This window comes from Planococcus citri, chromosome 5 (genome assembly GCF_950023065.1).
Source record: "Planococcus citri chromosome 5, ihPlaCitr1.1, whole genome shotgun sequence".
NCBI lineage: Eukaryota > Metazoa > Arthropoda > Insecta > Hemiptera > Pseudococcidae > Planococcus > Planococcus citri.
In genome coordinates, this window is record NC_088681.1 from 65,271,160 (window position 1) to 65,284,184 (window position 13,025).

Genomic DNA, 13,025 nt, shown 5'->3' on the forward strand with positions numbered 1-13,025 from the left:
CATTTTGAATTTCCGTCAAGATTTTAATCTATTTTGATGGGTCGCATAACACCTTTTTTTTTTTAGAAACATACAAAATATTAATTTTATGTCACGAAACACCTTTTTTTTTAAATTCCAAAACTCCTGTACCTACCAATTTGAGCTCAAAATTTTGCAAATGTGCTCAAATTCTTTTTCAGATTTTCTGCTAGAATTTTAAGCTGCGTTGATCGGTCAAGTGGCTCCTTTTTGAAAAATCCCGAGAACCATGACCAATTTCAAATCTGTAAATTCTTCAAAAATGTTCAAAACCCATTTTTTTCAAAATTTTTAAGTGAAATTTTGACTCATTTTAACAGGTCTTAGGCTATAACAGTTTTTCAAAAATTTCCATAATAATTATCTTCCAATTTTAATTCAAAAGTCGTTCAAAAATGCTTTTAAAGAACTTTTGTTGAAATAACCCAGATTTCAGCTGCCCAAATACTGATATCTCGATTTTCGGCGAAATGTTGACGAATCAAAAATAATTATTTTCAGCGAAAATTACGAAAATTTTTCTGAAATTAATAAATAGGTATCAACTCCCTCGGACGGAATTTCACTATTTCCGGCCATTTTGTTACCTCCAACGCGATTTTTCGATTTTTTCTAAATTTTAAATTTTCTTCAAAAAACGTGGAAATTAATTTATGGAGCTAAAAATTGAGTTCAAGGTAAGGTTATTCTCGAAGTTTCCATTTTTCCAAGCACACATCAAAAATGTATTTTCTGGCATTTTTGACTGGCTTGTTTACAAAAATCCAACTGAGTTTGTGGCGCAGATAAAATGTACGAGTAGATCAAATTCGATTTCTAGACCACTGTTTGCCAGTTGGACCGCAGATTAACTGCGATTCGTTCTGGTTGGTTCAAATTATGATACCTTATCACATCACAAAATACGCATAGGTACCGAATATAAAAAAATGAATTTCTATGTTTGATTTTGTACTTCTACTTCCTAGTAGATATCGCATCTCGGGAGTAATAAGGTCACATCTCAAAAAAGTGAAATTTTACAGGAGAGTGATTTTCTTTTTTTTAAAAACTTGATTCATTATTTTTATCAACTTATAATTAATTGTGAGGAATGAATAGCACCTCATTTTAAAGATGTGGTATCCTACCTTCATTTAGCATAAGAACACTTTGAAAAATAAAATCTTAAAGAGGAAATATTTCAATGTTTGGAAAACATTTTGAGTAATAACCTTTCATTAAAGTTGATGTGGAGGCGAAAGGAAGCGTCCAAAAAAATTTCATTATAACGAAGTTGTAGAGAATTGAATTTCCAATCGACATAATGTCGTTAGTTTTTTTCTAGAGTGCTTAGTTTTTGAGTTTTTCTCAAAAAACTAAAATTTCATGATATGTGCAAATTTATTTTTCTGAAAAGTGATCAATTTAAAAAAATTTTTCCATTTGGTACAAACCAATAAAAAATGCACTCCTTGTGACTATTTCTAACTGACAAACATTCAAAACAATCAAAACTATTTGTTAACACTTTGTATGTACGAAATTTGCTCAAAAAAGGTGGAGTTTTTTGAGATGTACCCTTATAACTCCAAACAACTTGCAATGTTGTTGAGATTTTGAGTTAGGCCATTTGCGTTTTTTACAAGATCTAGATAATGTACCCAACTCAAAGTGTAATTTTTGGTTGAGGGGGTCATACAAACCCCAAAAATGCAAAAACATCAAAATCAATTTTTTTTGAGATATGACCTTATTACTCCCGAGGTGCGATATATGTAGGTACAATATAAGAATATAACGCCCATGCATATTGTATACCACCTGTTGGGAGTTTTTCTCATAGAATTAATTCGATCGTCACATTTTCAGATTCAGATGGAAGTTGGACAACGACAAGAATCAAAAATGACTGAAGCAGCTACAAAAGTGTACGATATTATTCATCCGACTCCTGTATCGCTGAAAGAACTGTCAGCAATGGTCATCGGTCACGAATTATGGCGCGATAAAGTGAATGAATATCGTACACGTGGGCAATTGGTGGAATTCAAAATATACCAGTTACAAACAGAATGGCCTCAACACCAATCCTGCATTGAAAATATTCGTAATTGGATGAAAAGTACACTTCCTGATTTACCTTCAACGATTTATGAAACGATCGAAAAATTTCTCACCAGATTTGTGAATTCATTCGATGTTTGGCAACGTAAACATCATAGAAAAATATTTGGATGTTACAGTCACGAAAACTATATTTTACAAGACTTCAATGATTTCGCATGCGATTATGACGGCTCTATTCATTATGTCAGAACAGCCAAACGTATGATGTGTTGTGAAGGATTCAGTACAGAGATAAAGTTTACAATCGCGTGTACGTATTTCTTCGAAGATGAGATCAAACGAATTTGGCCCTCTGTGTCAAGCCACTTGAGCGTGGAATTAATTAATTTCTACTCTTCCCCGCAATTGTATTACTGGATTTGCCGTCTCACGAATCAATTAGGCAAAATACCAATACCAACCCTAAGTAGTCAAACTGTCGATGAAGAAATGTATGGTGCGGCCATGCCTCATAATAGGCCTTCGATGGAGTACTTTTGGAATCGAATACCTCTCGAAAAGCAAATTATGCAAAAAACTGCTGAAATTTACAATACAGATTTCGTTAGATTTATTTTACCAAAATTGGATGAATGGCAGCTTGATCAACTCGTAAATAGAGGAATTGGATTTTATATACTGTTCTGTAATCATCATTTTGATGAAGAGGTGGTCATTCTAAGAACTTGGTCGTACATTAAGAACATTATGAATGAAAGCACTTTTACATATCTGGTCTGTGAGTTGATAAAAGTTGATAAGGATTACGAGGAGTGGGAAAGACTACCTGATCGCGAAAAGTGGGAATATTTGTGTAGTGAAATATGGAACGATACTCCGCCTAATCTCAAACAATCGGTGATTCGGCTTATTTCATCCGAGAGTAGATGGTTGGAAAATATGAATTCGAATCAGATACACGTCGAGTTCCTATTGCTTATCCTACAAGATGCATCTTCCAAAGAAAGATCCTCGTTCTGGCATCATTGCTGGACTACTTTATTCATAAAAGATATTCAAATCGAAGATTTGCAACGTATGCTGCAGCTGTGCTTTAAAAACGACGATGAGATTATTCAGTTCAAACAAAACTTCATTATTAATAGCGAAGTTGTACGTCAAGTCGGCGCTGCGTTATTGAAACGTATTCGGTTATCGTATTTTTTCGACGAATTGAATGCTTTTGTGAGTTTTTGTTGTCCAGAATTGCAAGCAGCGAGAAACTTCAAAGAACAAATATTGCAGTTAATTTGTCTCGGTGAAGATTATCAACTCAGTCGTCAGATTGCCTGTAAAATAGAGGACTTTGGTGACTTTATTAAAGATGTTTCCGCCAATTTTAAAAATCGGCTCATGTCGTCACCTTCATTTACAAAGGGTTTATCGAGCGTTATTTGCAACAAATATCCTTGGGATGAAGAAATTTCTTTGAAAAAACTCACTGAATTTAGTGATACCTACCCTTGTTTCAACGGAAGAAGATCTGATACACTTCAAAATGAGTTTGATTGATTCGTTGAAGGAGTATGTGACTACTTCTCTACTACGACTTCAGTGTGACGATCTATTCAGCGAGAATGAATTCAACTCGATTTTATTATGGTGCTTAGGAAGTAGCGAGGCAGTTGAAGAATTCAAATTAACCTGTATTCTTGGTTTATCCAGATTAACCTAGAACTCGTGTTATAGAATTTGCATGAAAATTCCTCATCATGATTTTAGGTACTTGCGAATAAAATAGGTTAATTTAAAAACAGTGAAAAATATCGCTAAAATTTCTTTAATTGTTGAATTGCAAGCGTACCCTATTCAAATTAAAATCAACTCAAATGTTTGAAAAAATGTGCAAAAAATGCTAAAATTATTTGTGGAACATCGTGAAGAAGTTTGCTCGCCTTGTAATTTTTTTTTTTTATTGTAAAAGGTTTGTAGCAATATTCGGATATTTTTCGTCCGAGTTTTCATGTTTATTTTAGGTATTTGTGTTAGTTTTCAGAGATTCGAACATTTATGACAAATTTATCATTTTTTTTTTAAACATTGAGTTTGATGAGTGATTTCCATTATTGTAATCTGTAATTCACGCAGTTTTTTTTCGATGATTTTACATGTAGTAAAAAACGATATTGTGTAATTGTATATTTTTTTATTTTGTACCTAATGCTTTATGAATTTTTAATTGTGACTAATATGATAGTTTCTTATCATTTTTTCTATACAGAACTTGACACTGTGAAAGATTTTTATATTAGTTATACCTACCACGTATTATTAAAAGATTATTGATGAAGTAGCATCTATCCTACCTATGTTGACAGTTTATTTAAAGATTTCAAGGTTAATTCCATACTTACAAAGACGTAAAATTTAATCTCAAACCGTTCGTGAGCTAAATAGGAATGTTTTGAAAACTGATTAAATTATTGATTCAAATCTTTCAAACACGGGATCGCGCAAAAAAAAACTGAAAGAAAATTTTAGCTTTCTACTCAGGTAAATTGTACCTACTCCATATCGAAACATTGCGTGGTACATTTTTTTTAATCAAATTTTTTTTACAATAATATATACTCACCCAGTAAATAAAAACCCCGCAATTAGTTTGGTCCCAGCCCCCTCAGGGGGGTGCTTCCATTATTTTTACATTGTCTCGAGGTACTCAACTTCAGCAGCCCATTCCTCCAAAACTGTGATACTTTGATCAAAACTGATTTCGCAGTTCAAAATGGCATTGCATTTAGAACTTTTTAAGTATTTTGAAATTTTCAAAAGTTGAAAGTTGAACTTTCAAATTGAAAGTTCAAATATCAAAATGGCGCTATAAGTGGCAGCTACCATTTAAAATTTTGAAAAAATTTCAATAGATGTACCTTTTGATGCTTTTTCGAAATATTCTAGTTTCGACATGGGATCTCTCAATGGAGGGGGAGCACCCCCACCCCCAATTTTGGGTGAAAATTTCTAAAGAACACCTGGGACATGTGATATATCGAATTGCATGTTTTTGATGACGCTGAACACGAATATGATGTCAGATTTTCGATAGGACCCCATCCACGGCCCCTGTCACCTCCCCAAAGGGGGTAAAAGTTCAAAAACGTGTTTTGTTCGTGTGACACGTGGAATAGCATGTTTTTGGTTACACTGAACACGAATATGACGTCAGATTTTTGATTTGGCTCGTCCACAGCCCCCAGCACCTCCCCAAAGGGGGTAACCCCTCCAAAAATGGTTATATTTGTGTGACACATGAAATAGTATGTTTTCGATATCGCTGAACACGAATATTGCTGTTTTTCGAATCGACTTCACCCATGGCCCCCAGAACCTCCCCCAATAGGTAATGGTACAAAAAAATTGTTGGGGGCCGTGGATGGGTTCCAATCAAAAATCTCATCGCCTTTTTTTGGTTGAGTTGACATGGAATGACCCGTACTGACCTAGGTTTGGGATTAAAATGCTTCAAAAGTGCCCAAAAAATGTTTTCGTATAAAGTTTTGAATTTCTGACAAAATTGAATCCATTTTGATAGGTAAATTTTAAAAGTTTTATAAAAGTTTTTCAAAAGATTTCAAAATCATGTTTTTAGTTTTAAACAGAAATATTTTTCAAAAATACTAAAATCGTGTTCGAATTTTAAAAAAAATTAATGATTGAAAAATTTCATTTCTCTTTTGGCCATGTTTTGAAGAATTTCAAAAATCCTAAAAATCACGACCCAGTGTACCTTGAATTTTTTTTTTCAAATGCTCAAAAAAATTTCATAAAAATAATTTTCATAGGTCGCATTACTCAAAAACTCCCATAATCATGATGACCAATTTAGAGTTGAAAATTCTTGAAAAATATTGTTTTTTTCGAAATCTTTGTCGCCCTTACAAAATTTAAATACATTTTGATGAATCGCAATACACTTTTTTTTAAATCCCAAAAGTCGTTACTCAATTTCGAGCTCTAAATTCTTCAAAATTGCTCAAAAAACATTTTCGTCGTAGTATTCCAATTACGGTCTTTTTGAATACCTAATTCTACAATACCTATAGGTACTTAATTTTCACAAGGAAGTGGAGAAAGAAGAGACAATAAAATTCCACTGCTCTCCATTGTGTGGGTGTTTATCACAAATCTTTAGTTCAATGGTCGTGGGACGAATTCCTCTTTACGGATATAGTTGTTTGCCCTCCCCCCTCCCCCGGAGGACTGCATGACACCTGTTGCGTAACCATTTTGGTGTTAAGTTCACCCAAAATCGAGCTGTTCGGTTCACTAAAAAAACACGTCATCCAGACCTCAGAACCAAATTTCAGCTGCAGAAGTTGAATTCTCGATTTAGAATATTCTAAAAATGGTTATGGATTTTGATGACAATGCTCTAAGTCAACACAGAATCTCGAAGGAGTGGACCATTTTTCAAGAACGGGTTGGGTAACGACAGGAGCAAAACACTACAATATTTTTGAAAATGCTCTCTCTTTGAGGACCCATAATTATATCCTCTCCAGGAACACTCTGGAGGCAAAGGTAGTCATTAGATGGAAACATGTATTTTTTTAAATACTCGTAACTTTGTGTCAGATTTTGTTTTTCTGAAGCCCATGCACATCACGTGTTGGCTGTTTTTTTTTCATACCTACTCATTATTAATTCGATCATGGCGTTTTCAGATTCAGATGGAAGTTGAACAACGCCAAGAGCTAGAAATGACTGAAGCAGCGCCAAAGGTATACGATATTATTCATCCTACTCCGGTATCGCTGAAAGAACTGTCAGCAATGGCAATCTGCCTCGAATTATGGCGCGATAAAGTGAATGAATATCGTACAAATGGGCAATTGGTGGAATTCAAACTATACCAGTTGAAAACAAAATGGTATCAAGCCCACCGTGTAAATAAAAATATTCATACTTGGATCAAAAGTACACTTCCTGATTTACCTTCAACGATTTATGAAACGATCGAAACATTTCTCACCAGATTTGTGGATTCATTCGATGTTTGGCAACGTAAACATCATAGACAAGTATTCGGCTGTTACAGTCACAAAAACTACATTTTACAAGACTTCAATGATTTCGCATGCGATTATGACGGCTCAATTCATTATGTCAGAACAGCAGAACGTATGATGCGTTGTGAAGGATTCAGTACAGAGATAAAGTTTACAATCGCCTGTACATATTTCTTCGAAGATGAGATCAAACGAATTTGGCCTTCTGTTTCAAGCCACTTGAGGGTGGAATTTATTAATTACAACTCGTACTCTTCCCCGCAACTGTATTACTGGGTTTGCCGTCTCACAAATCAATTAGGCAAAATACCAATCCTATGCGGTGGAAGTGTTGATGAAGAAATGTTTGGTGCGGCCATGCCTCATAATAGGCCTTCGATGGAGTATTTTTGGAATCGGATACCTCTGGAAAAACAAAATATGATGCAACAAACTGAGGATCTTCGCAGCACAGATTTCGTTAGATTTATTTTACCCAAATTGGATGAACGGCAGCTTGATCAACTGGTGAATAGTGGAAGCGGATTTTATATGATGTTCCTTGATCATCATTTTGAAGAGGTGGTCATTCTAAGAACTTGGTCGTACATTAAGAACATTATGAAAGAAGGAACTTTCACAGATCTTGTCGTTAGTTTGATAGAAATTGCCGAGCGCGAGGAATGGGAAATGCCAATTGATCGCGAAAAGTGGGAATATTTGTGTAGTGAAATATGGAACGATACCCCGCCTAACCTTAAACAATCGGCGATTCGACTTATTTCGTCCCAGAGTGATTGGTTGGAAAATATGGATATCGTATCAGAAGATTATCGTTCGAATCAGATACACGTCGAGTTCCTATTGCTTATCTTACAAGATGCATCTTGCAAAGAAAGAGCCTCGTTCTGGCTTAATTGCTGGAAAACATTGATTGAAGCTGTTCGATCTAAAGCTTTGCAACAAATTATGCAATTGTGTTTTGAAAATGAAGATGAGATTACTCAGTTCAAACAAACCTGTATGATTAACAGCCCAGTTGTTCGTCAAGTTTGTGTCTCTTTATTAAATCGTATCGAGTATTTTTTCGACGAATTGAATGCTTTTGTGAGTTTTTGTTGTCCAGAATTGCAAGCAGCGAGACACTTTAAAGAACAAATATTGCAGTCGGTTTGTTTCGATGATTTTCAACTCACTTGGTTGATTATCCGTAGAAAAATCGAGAACTTTGGTAAATTTATTGAAGACGTTTCCGTCAATTTTAAAAATTGGCTCATGTCGTCGCCTCTATTTATGGAGCGTTTATCGAACATTATTTGCGACAAAGAACCTTGGGACGAAGAAATTTCTTTGAAAACGCTCACTGAATTTGGTGATAACCTCGTTTCATCGGAAGAAGATCTAACACACTTCAAAAAGAGTTTGATTGATTCGTTGAAAGAGTATCTGATTACTTCTGCACGACGTAACCGTGACGATCTATTCAGCAAGGAAGAATTCAACTCGATTTTATTTTGGTGCTTAGGAAGTAGCGAGGCAGTTGAAGAATTCAAATTAAGCTGTCTTCTTAGTTTATCCAGATTAACTTAAAACTCGTGTCATACAATTTGAGATTTTGATTTTTAAAAAGAATTTAATTTGTGTACCTATTAGGTTCGTTGTATTGTTAGGTTTAGGTATAGTAGGTAGGTAGGTTCCTAATGGTACCGAATACTTTCATTGTAATTAAATAGATATACGTGCCATTATCTGAAGTGGATTAGTAGATATTCATTACGATGTATGTATTATGTTGTCCTTATTCTTATCAAAAATATACTGATAAGTTGATAAATTATAGAAATGCAGTCAGATTAGTTGAAGTAGGTATTGCCCAAGCTATCATAGATTTTGAAAAAATTCTGAAATTATGAAAGTCTAAAATGTCGAATTGCAAACATATTCAAAGAATCAATCCAAATGTTTGAAAAAATTAGCAAAAAAAAATGCTACAATTATTTTTGGAACACGGTAAAGAAGTTTGCTCGCCTTGCAATTCAATTCTTTGATCTGCCTATGATTTTAAATACAATTTTCGAACGTTTTCAAGAAATTTTTTGTATTTTGGAAAACAATGTGCATTTTTTGATAATTTTTATCGTTTTTTTTTTTTAAATTGTAAAATGTTTGTATGTAGCAATATTTGAATATTTTTTCGTCCAAATGTTGGTAGTTATCAGAGCTTTGAACATTTATGGCTTTATTAGCTGTTCAATAATGTTCACAATTTTTTTTACATCGAATCTGATGAGTGATTTCCATCGTAATTCATGCAGGTTTTTTTCCGATGATTTTAATAAAAAAACATATTGTGTAATTGTATGTTTTTTTGTACCTAAGTAATTCTTTATGATGTTTGTGTTGTAGTACGATACCTATTTTTTTCATCATTTTCTCTGTACAAAACTTGACACTGTGAAAGATTTTTATATCAGTTATACCTACCGATTATTAAAAGATTATTGATGAAGAAACGTCTACCTAAGTTGACACTTAACATATTTAAAGATTTCAAGGTTAATTCCAGTAGGTATACTTACAAAGGCGTGAAATTTAATCTCAGACCTTTGTGAGCTGAACAGGAATGTTTTGAAAACTGATTAGATTTTTGATTCAAATCTGTTAAATACAGAATTGCAAATTTTTTCAGAAATGCCAAAAAAAACTTGTAAGAGAAAATTTTAATTTTCTACTCAAGTAGGTAAATGTGTCGTGCAATTCTTCAAAAAAAAGGGCTAAAGCTAAAATATTACGAAAAATTGAAAAATTTTCAGCAAAATTTTTTAAATCGTTAAAAAAAGATTTATTTAAAATCCGAACATTATTTTTGAATTTTTGTAAAATATTTCTGTTTAAAACTGGAACATAATTTTAAAAATTTTTGAAATACTTTTATAGAACTTTTGAAATTTTGATATAATGTATATTTAATTATTTCAACAAAAATGGTTTTTGAGAATTTTTGAAAAATTTGGAGCTCAAAAATGGGTCATGATGTTCAAGATTTTCTAAAAGGCGTAATATGACCTATCGACATGACTTGAAACTTTCGCAAAAAAGCACAAACATTAAGGCTAAATTGTAAATTGGATCATAATTTCTGGAATGTATCATTTGACCTGAAAGTATTACTTACTTCTCTGAATATGTAATTCATTTCGTTAAGGAGTATTTCTGTATCACTATAATTTGAATAGATAAGCAAGTAAGGGAAGAATTTCGAGGGTCTTTGAAAAGTGTTAAGATAAGTAAGTGACCGATCAAAATGGGTTAGAATTTCGCCATAAATCCAAATGTTTCAATGGAAATGTTTTTCAGCAGTTTTCAAAAGAATTTTGAGCCAAAAATTCTTTACTTATTTTTAGGGTCTTTGAAAAGGGTGTCATGTAATAACGTATCAAAATACTTCAAATTTCGTCAAAAATTCAAATGTTGTGATACTTTTTCGAAAATTCTAAAAAGTGTGACCAAGGTTTGGGATTAAAATGTTTCAAAAGTGCTCAAAAAATGTTTTTGAAGCTCAAAATTACTAGTAAATTTAATGAGATTTTCAACAAATCGAAATTTGTTGAGCTTTAGAAACGTTTTAAATTTTAGAGTAGGCTACGAAAAAAAAATGATCATAACAAAATTTGTTTATTTTAGGATGTCACATTCATTTTTCTCATCGTCGCGATTTTCTGAAATTGAAAATCATTTGTGGACCCTTCAATTTTCAAGTTGGACAAAAAGTCATAATACATAAGTAATTTTGTTCATTTTTCAAAGTAATACCGACTCCCATAATCAAATTTGAATTCTAGCTCTTAGATTTTGAAAACGTATGTATTTTACCCCTTCAATATTGAAGATAACCCACACCTTCGTGTAACCTTAATATTCTCGTAAAAGTGGTTTTGGATTTTGATAACAATTCTCTAAGCCGACTTTGGTCATTCCATGACAACTGAACCAACGTTTTTGAGTCATGTCTTTCGATTTCGCTCAAATTTTGTTTACAATATATACCCATCCAGTAAGTAAGAACCCCGCAATTAGTTTGGTCCCAGCCGCCTCAGGAAGTGGGTGGAGGGGGCTTCCATTATTTTCATATTGTCTCGAGGTACTCAACTTCAGCAGCCCATTTCTCCAAAACTACGATACTTTTATCAAAGCTGATTTCACAGTTCGAAAGGGCATTGCATTTAGAACTTTTTAAGCACTTTGAAATTTTCAAAAGTTGAAAGTTGAACTTTCAAATTGAAAGTTCAAATTTCAAAATGGCGCTGTAAGTGAGAGCTACCATTTAAAATTTTGAAAAAATTTCTATAGATGTACCTTTTGATGCTTTTTCGAAATATTTGAGTTTTGAGATGGGATCTCTTGATGGAGGGGGAGCACTCCCACTCCCAATTTTGGGCTAAAGTTTCGAAAGAAAATCCGGGGCATGTGATATATTGAATTCTATGTTTTTGGTGACGCTGAACATGAATATGACGTCAGATTTTTGATGGGGCCCCATCCATGGTCCCAAGCACCTCCCGAAAGGAGGTAAAAGTTCAAAAAAGTGTTTTGTACGTGCGACACATGGAATAGTATGTTTTTGCTTTTTTGGTGACGCTGAACACCAATATAGCCATAGTTTTTCAAGTCGACCTCACCCATGGCCCCAGAACCTCCTCCAATAGGTAAAAGTCCAAAAAATTTGTTGGGGAGAGTGGATGGGGTCCAATCAAAAATCCGACGTCATATTCGTATTCAGCGTCACCAAAAACATTCTATTCCATGTGTCGCACGTACAAAACACTTTTTTGAACTTTTACCCCCTTTGGGGAGGTGCTTGGGGCCATGGATGGGGTCCTATCAAAAATCTGACGTCATATTCGTGTTCAGCGTCACCAAAACCATAGAATTCAATATATCACATGCCCCAGATTTTCTTTCCAAAGTTTCACTCAAAATGAGGGGTGGGAGTGCTCCCCCACCATCAATAGATCCCATCTCGAAACTCGAATATTTCGAAAAAGCATCAAAAAGTAGGTACATCTATAGACATTTTTTCAAAATTTTAAATGGTAGCTCTCACTTACAGCGCCATTTTGAAATTTGAACTTACAATTTGAAAGTTCAACTTTCAACTTTTGAAAATTTCAAAATGCTTAAAAAGTTCTAAATGCAATGCCCTTTTGAACTGTGAAATCAGTTTTGATCAAAGTACATAGTTTTGGAGAAATGGGCTGCTGAAGTTGAGTACCTCGAGACGCAATGTGAAAATAATGGAGGCCCCCCACACGCCCCCTGAGGGAGCTGGGACCAAACTGATTGCGGGTTTCTTACTTACTGGGTGGGTATACTCGTATATCGCACCTCGGGAGTTGTAAGGTCACATCTCAAAAAGTGAAATTTTACAGGAGAGTGATTTTCTTTTTTTTTAAAACTTGATTCATTATATCAACTAATAATTAATTGTGAGGAATGAATAGCACCTCATTTTAAAGATCTGGTATCCTAACTTCATTTAGCATAAGAACACTTTGAAAAATAAAATCTTAAAGAGGAAATATTTCAATGTTTGGAAAACATTTTGAGTTAGAACCTTTCATTAAAGTTGGTGTGGAGGCGAAAGGAAGCGTCCAAAAAAATTTCATGATTACAAAGTTGTAGAGAATTAAATTTCCAATCGACATAATGTCGTTAGTTTTTTTCTAGAGTGCTTAGTTTTTGAGTTTTTCTCAAAAAACTAAAATTTCATTATAAATGTGCAAATTTATTTTTCTGAAAAGTGATCAATTTAAAATTTTTTTCCCATTTGGTACAAACCAATAAAAAATGCACTCCTTGTGACTATTTCTAACTGACAAACATTCAAAACAATCAAAACTGTTTGTTAACACTTTGTATGTACGAAAT